Genomic DNA, 7,587 nt, shown 5'->3' with positions numbered 1-7,587 from the left:
AAGCCATCCCCGTTCGAGTATTGAATCTGAACAATAAACCCAAGATCGTGAACAAAGGAACTGTTATTGCGTCGTGTGACCCAGTGGTGGATATCGTCGCTCTTCCTCAAGAGTTTTCTGGAGCACATTCTCCGACTATTTTGGAGAATCTTGAAGAACTTGATGAACAGCAATAGAGAAATGTAAGAAAATTACTTAACGAATTTCAAACCTTGTTTTCGACCTGTGACTCTGATATTGGCCGGTGCAATATGGCACAACATCGAATCGATACAAGTAACCATCCACCAATTAAACAATATCCCAGACGATTGGCGCTTGCGAAGAAGAAAGAAACAGATAAACTAATTTAAGAAATGGTTGACAACGAAATAATTGAGGAAACGTCAAGCCCTTGGGCTTCGCCTATTGCTCTTGTCAAAAAGACGGATCAACAAGATTCTGTGTAGACTACAGGAAATTGAACGAAATTACTAAAAAAGACAGTTATCTTCTACCGCGAATAGACGATACCCTAGATGCTTTGAACGGAAGCCAATGGTTCACGACGCTGCATTTGAAAAGTGGATATTAGTAGGTAGAGATCCGACCTGAAGATAGAGAAAATACAGCCTTTACCACCGGGCAAGGCCTTTGGCAATTCAAAATAATGCCTTTCGGACTTTGTAATGTCCCTGCAACATTCGAAAGACTAATGGGGACAGTATTACGTGCACTATCGTCTAAAGCCTGTTTAGTGTATTTAGATAACATCATAGTAGTAGGATGGACATTTGAATATATTTGAATAACATTCGGAACGTATTCCGAATGTTTGCAAGAAATTTTTCTACAATAGCAAGCAAGACCTTCACACAAATGAATTGAAGCTAAATCTAAATTTAATTGTACCGAAGAATGCGATAAATCTTTCAACAGTTTAAAGCAGGATTTAACAACTTCCCCTGTCTTGACTTACATTCGAACTGACAAAGATTTTATATTGGATACGGATGCTAGTAATGAAGGAATAGGGGCAGTGCTATTCCAGAAGATTGGAAATGAAGAACGTGTCATCGCTTACTTCAACAAGAGCCTGTGTAAGCCAGAAAGAAATTATTGTGTCACACGTAAAGAATTACTATTCATTGTAAAGTCTATAGAGCATTTCCATCACTATCTCTATGGACGGAAATTTCTTCTCCGGACTGATTATGCTTCTTTCAGATGGCTTTTAAATTTTAAAGAACCTGAAGATCAGATAGCTCGCTGGATTCAAAGACTTCAGGAGTATGAATTCGAGATCCAGCATCGCAAAGGGATCTCTCACGGAAACGCAGATGCCCTCTCTCGAAGACCCTGTAGGGAAAGCTGCAAACATTGCTCGAATGCGGAAAAAAAGTTCGGAATGGAAACGGATATTTCCGTGAAAGTTTTAACAAAAACAACGGTGGATACCTGGTCTTTAAGTAAGATACAAAAAGCACAATTGGAAAATCCCGCTATTAAGCCAATTTTGGAGAAGAAACTAAATTCGGCGGATCGATCATCTTGGCAAGAAATGTCTCCGGAAAGTCCGGCAACGAAACGATACTGGGCTCTTTGGGACTCCTTACATCTGAAAGACAGTATTTTATACCGCAAGTGGGAGAGTAATGATGGAACCTCCTGCCGATGGCAATTAATTCTCCCAAAGAGTAGAAGTTCTGCGAGAGACTCATGACAGCCCAAGTGGAGGGCATTTTGAAGTCATGAAAAGCTTGAGTAAAACAAGAGAACGATTTTATTGGGATCGACTTCGCGCTGACGTTGAAAATTGGTGCAGGGAATGCCATGCTTGCGGAGTCCGAAAAGGACCTAAAACAAGAACGAAGTGTCATTTGCAACGCTATAATGTGGGAGCACCATTTGAAAGTGTAGCTTTGGATATCCAAGGACCTATTCCTGTAACGACAAAGGGCAATAAGTATGCCCTAGTGTTAATGGACTATCTTACCAAGTGACCCGAAGCAATTCCCATTCCAGATCAGGAGGCCCCGACTGTAGCTGGAGAATTCGTTCGAAGCTGGATCTCATGTTATGGCATGCTTATGGTTCTGCATTTTGATCAAGGAACAAAGTTTAATTCCGCGCTCTTTACTGAACTTTGTAAACTTTTGGGGATTGAGAAGACTCGAACGACAGCGTTGCATCCCGAGTCCGATGGAATGGTCGAAAGGTTTACTCGAACAATTTTAAATAACCTGTCTTTATTTGTTTCAAAAGATCAGACTGATTTGGGATGCACATCAGCCACTCTTTCTCTTGGCCTATAGGAGCGCAGAACATGAGGTGACCAGACTGATCCCAGCAGAAATGCTTTTAGGTCGAACGCTGTTTTGCCCTGTTATATTCTCTTTGGACGACCGAGTGAAACGCCTTCCTCGCCGAATAAGCACATGAAAAATTTAGAAGTGCGTTTGGAAAGCATACATGCTTTTGCTAGAGTGCGTATTAAACAGGCCAGCGAGCGAATGAAAACTCGTTACGACTCCAGAACGACCGATCACCAATTTAAGGAGGGTGATCTAGCCTGGATGTATAACCAGAAGCGGCGGAGAGGTCTGAGTCCGAAGTGACAACAGAACTGGGAAGGACCTTATATTATTGTCAAGAGATTGTCGTCTACAGAGTACGGAGGTCGTCGAATGCCAAGCCAAAAGTCATCCACATATCGGGCCACTGATCATAGTTCAATGTAATGAGACTGCCCGGGTCGTGCAGTCTTTGAAGTGGGGAGCAGTATTACAAAGTGGTAAAACGTATCCCTGACATGCCAATCTTGGCGATAAAAACTGACGACTTGGCGAGAAATTTGGCAACCTTGGCGACAAAAGGAATCGTCTAACAGATGGTCTGGACGTTATATCAACAGAGACCAGTTTTTCCCTGAAGGTTGGAGAAAGTTCTGGAAATTTCCCAAGATTACATCACTTCCTATGGAGAGACTATAAAAAAAGCAAGCACTCAAGACCGAGTAAATTGGAGTATTAGACAGCAAGCAAGCTGCAGAGCTAGTGATTAAATGCGCTGTGTTATTGCGATTGATTGGCGATATTTGTTGATATTGATGTTTCTGTTGCTTTGTGTTACTTTAGAGTTTTCCTGTCAGAATGCGTTAAAATGAAGAGCTTTATTTTTGTAAGATCCTGCTTATTGGATTGCCTCCAAATACACCCACAAGGAAAATTTTGTAACAATATTTAGGGAATAATTGTATTATTGTGATGAAATGGAGTCAAGTTACAACTACACAAATATGCACAAACAAATATTGTTAGCAATTATATACCCTAACTTCCACCACGATTTAACAAATTTATTATACTGGAATCAACAAGATGAAATATTTATTCTTTACTTATTATTTATTTCGATGTTGAAAATTTTTATTAAAAGGCTGAGTAAGAAAAATAATTTAAGTACAAGTGTACATAAAAGCAAGGAAATAAAATTAGCAGGGAATAAGTGTCGTTTCTCATGATGCAGGAGCACTCGTAGAAACACGAATACATTATGAGTGTCCACACAGCTAGACAGCTCCAAACAAAACATAAATAAAAAGGAATAACTTACAGTGAGGAAGATTTTACAATGTAGTGAAGACCAGACTACTAATTGGCACAATCAATCGGAGATTAGTGGGAGGGTTTACTGCTTATTCCTCCACGAAATAGGCAGAGTTAAAGGATTATGAGGGAATATGAATAATATTTTTTAAATAATATGACCAAAATTCAGCTTTTATACACTTTTTTTACTTTCTTGTATACGTAGTATAGAGAAAGTATAGTAATCATCTAAGAATGCGAGATTTTGAGACGAATCTCCAAGCTTTAGACCTCCTACAGTTTGAAAAATAGATTTTTGGATTATGTCTGTCTGTCTGTGACAAAGATAACACAAAACTGTTTTTATCTAGACGCTTGAACTTTGGTATATGGTCTTTATACCAAATTTCTAGATTTCTATCAAATTTTGAGCAAAACCCGTTCAGAGGCAGTCTGTTCGAATATAATTTAACACGATGAATACAAAACGAAACGAAGAGAGCTAGATAGATAAAGTTCGATACACAGGATTTACATCTGTATTCTAGACGCCTATCTAATTTTGAACCACATCCAACAAGGGATGGCCGTCTGTCAGTCTGTACTTTAGAAGCATGTAAACGCAGTGACTTTAATATATCAGATTGAGTATGGGATTGTGTTACTACAATTATAGATCTGTGTCAAATTTTTGATTCAATCAGTTGGGGAAAGCGAGTTTAAAACACAAATTCGACTTTCGGATTCTATTAACCGCATGTCAGTGATTAATCGCCAAATAAGTCTCCAGGAGTGACACAGTAGATTCACAAAAATGCTAAACTCACATCAAAGGTTAATATTTTGCAACTACTGTACGCTAATGCTATGCAAGGTGTTTTCTAGGTTAACACCTTTATTAGAGTGTATGCGAGAAAGTTTTGGGCAGGCCATTTTCGCTAGTTTAAAAAAAATTACTGTATACATCGGAAAGAATATATCAAAACGGATGTTTTCGCCTTGCTATTTTTATTTCACTCATGATAAAACATTTTTTAGTATTGTTTCAATGATGAAATTCAAGATTTGAGACTTTTAATAAATATTTAAAAATGAGAAGTTCGAAAAAAATATGCCACCATTAAACATTACGTTATTACGTAATAATTAACATTTAGTTAAACACTACGCCCATAGGATAACATAACATTATGTTCCAAAACTGTAAGTGGCGTATACACGAACGGCACCCTTGAAAGGCTGCCGTGTACATTCCACTTACAATTTCGAAACTTAATGTTATCCCATGGAGAAAAATACTTTTGAGCTTTTCTCGTTTGTTATTACTTTTTTTTAATGCAATCTAGTGTAATCTATAGATGGAATAAAAACATAGGTTCACTCTAACAGAATTTTTTTCGACTTCTTAAAGCATTTGTAAATATTTGTCAAATATCATAAAACTTTAATTTCAGCATTTAAACAATTTTAGAAAAAATTCTATAATATATAAAATAAAAACTGCATGGTTGGTACTTTCCTTTTAAAACCTTCTTTCTGATGCATATTTTAAATTTCTATAAAAAAATTTATAAAAACCCTATTTTGGTCCTCTTATTTAAAAATCATTCTGCACTTTCCCTCAAAGTCCTTCAACCCCGCGCATTTGGTGGAGAAATACGCAGTAAACCCTCCCTGTGATTGTGCCAATTAGTAGTCTGGTCTTCACTACACTGTAAAATCTTCCCCACATCAAGTTATTCTATTTTATTTATGTTTTGTTTGGTATCATAACTGTGGTAATCTGAAGACTCATAATTAAGGATGGACGATGGTCGAACTTCATCATCGCGATATATTCTCCAACACATATCGATATTTTTCGTTATATTATTTATTTATAGCTATTATCATTTCTTAAATATTGACTTATCAGAACGACTCCAAATAAAAGGAAGTTTCAATTTATTCATAAAAATATTCGTTTTCTTTTGAATTTCATAAAAAGCGTCAGTAACTCCTAATTTCTCTTCAGCTGTTCGATGCATGCTGAAGCTGCAGCATTAGAAAAAGCAACCACTGAACAACAAGCAGTTCGTTGAGGAGAGAGGAACATAACGGTTGTCGGAGATTCGCAAGGTGTAAAGTGTCCCAAGCTATCATAACTGTTCACAGAAACGGAATTCAATTTTGGTTTATGGCATTTTGAGGTATGAGCTCAAGAATCATGAAAAACTACAATTAAACAGTTACAGTTACAGAATTTCAAATGGCAACAATTATCTTTTTTTATTGAAATGTGATCTCCATAGTGAAAAACAACAAACAGCACTGGAATGGCACCAGCAGCACGAAAATCACCGATGCGCAGATTTCATGGTTCAGTATAATAAACCGTCATGACTGGCGTGGTTGCACTACATGAAAGAAGTGCGAAATGCGTGCCATATATCTTGCACTCTGAATAGCATTCCATGTACAGGGAAACAAAATGGAAAAATGCATGAAATAAATGGACAAACTGCCACGAAGGCATTGCATGTCTACCGTAGAAATTATAGGCTAAGTCGAGGTCCGTATACTGTTAAAGCTGTGCAAAAATTGATGCGCAAATTTGAAGTGACTGACAGGGCATGCGATCTGTTTCGACAAGGACAATCTTTCGTTTCAACCGAGTGTATTGCTGAAGTGTAGGAGAAGCTAGGATTTGTCTTCCAAGTGTAAGCGGTTTCCCAACGATCTGCATTTGCCGAGTTCTACAGTCCGCAAAATTCTGCGCCCACATATTTCCATATCGGTTCCAGAGTGTCCAGATGTTACAAGTTGGTGATAAGAAAATACGGCGAGATTTTGCTAATTAATTCTTTATCCGGTATGACGATAACAGCAGGCCTTTACATATTCTATGGACGGACGAAGTTAATTTCTCTTACTGGTAAAGTTAATTCAAAGAACTGCGCGCAGTGGGAGGCAATAATCTCTATGATGCGGTTGTACCTCCGTTACATGAAAACAACAACTGTGTGGTATGGTAGAACTTCATCCTCGGCCCCTCCTTTGGAAGAGATTGTTGCTGAAGGTCTACAAACGTATAAGGTAACGAATGCTCGCTATCTAAAAAAGTAAATTAATTACGAAAATCACGATTTGCTGCAGAAAATGCTCCATTTGACATCGTGTGGATTCAAAATGGCATTCTCCCATATGTGGGGGTCTTCTGTTATACGTTTCTTAACATAACAGTTTGATGACAGAGTTATCTTCCGCCATTTCACGTTTTTGTGGCCGTTAAGATGCCCTGATCTTCCTCTTACAGATTTATGGTTGTGGGGATAATCTTAATCCTCAAACCGCATTTGATTTGAAAGATCCTTTCAGCGTCAGTTTCAATAGATTCCTCTTGTCATGGTATATGCTGCAATGCTATCTACCATCAAAGTGTCATCGTGTGTAAAAGAGGTCACGAGGAACATTTTTGAAACACAAGGATATTATTTTTATAATCACCCGTAAATAATATGTGAAACATTTTTAAGCTTATATGATTTGCATTTTACAAACTAACATTAATTTCTATATATTACATAAATTTTATTTAATTATTTAACTTGTTTAGTTTTAGGTATTGTGAAAGCATTAAGGACTACAAACATTAAGGGATTAAACTGGGAAATACAAAAAAAAAAAAAAAAAAAAGTATACAAAAAATATTTCACTATTTGAAATAAATTTTTATGCACGAACAAAATGAAAATATTGGGCTGCAACTAAGTGGCTAAAGATTTTAAATTATAAAATCTAAAATTTTTATTTGAAAATATAAATTTATTGAATTAGATATGTCCGTTTTTGTTGATGACCTCTGTAACCTCACGTGTTATGCTATGACGATTTGAATTGATGATGTCCTTGATATTGTTACGGAACTTCCGCCTGTAAGTCCGTAAAGTGAACGGGTTCGTGTAGTGGATGTATGGAGACACAGAGTCAACAGGCCTCGGTGACAAAGACGACTTTATTTAACACGAAGTCACTGATA

The sequence above is a fragment of the Argiope bruennichi genome, chromosome X1 (genome assembly GCF_947563725.1).
Source record: "Argiope bruennichi chromosome X1, qqArgBrue1.1, whole genome shotgun sequence".
NCBI classification, from domain to species: Eukaryota; Metazoa; Arthropoda; class Arachnida; order Araneae; family Araneidae; genus Argiope; species Argiope bruennichi.
This window is presented reverse-complemented; position numbering follows the sequence as displayed.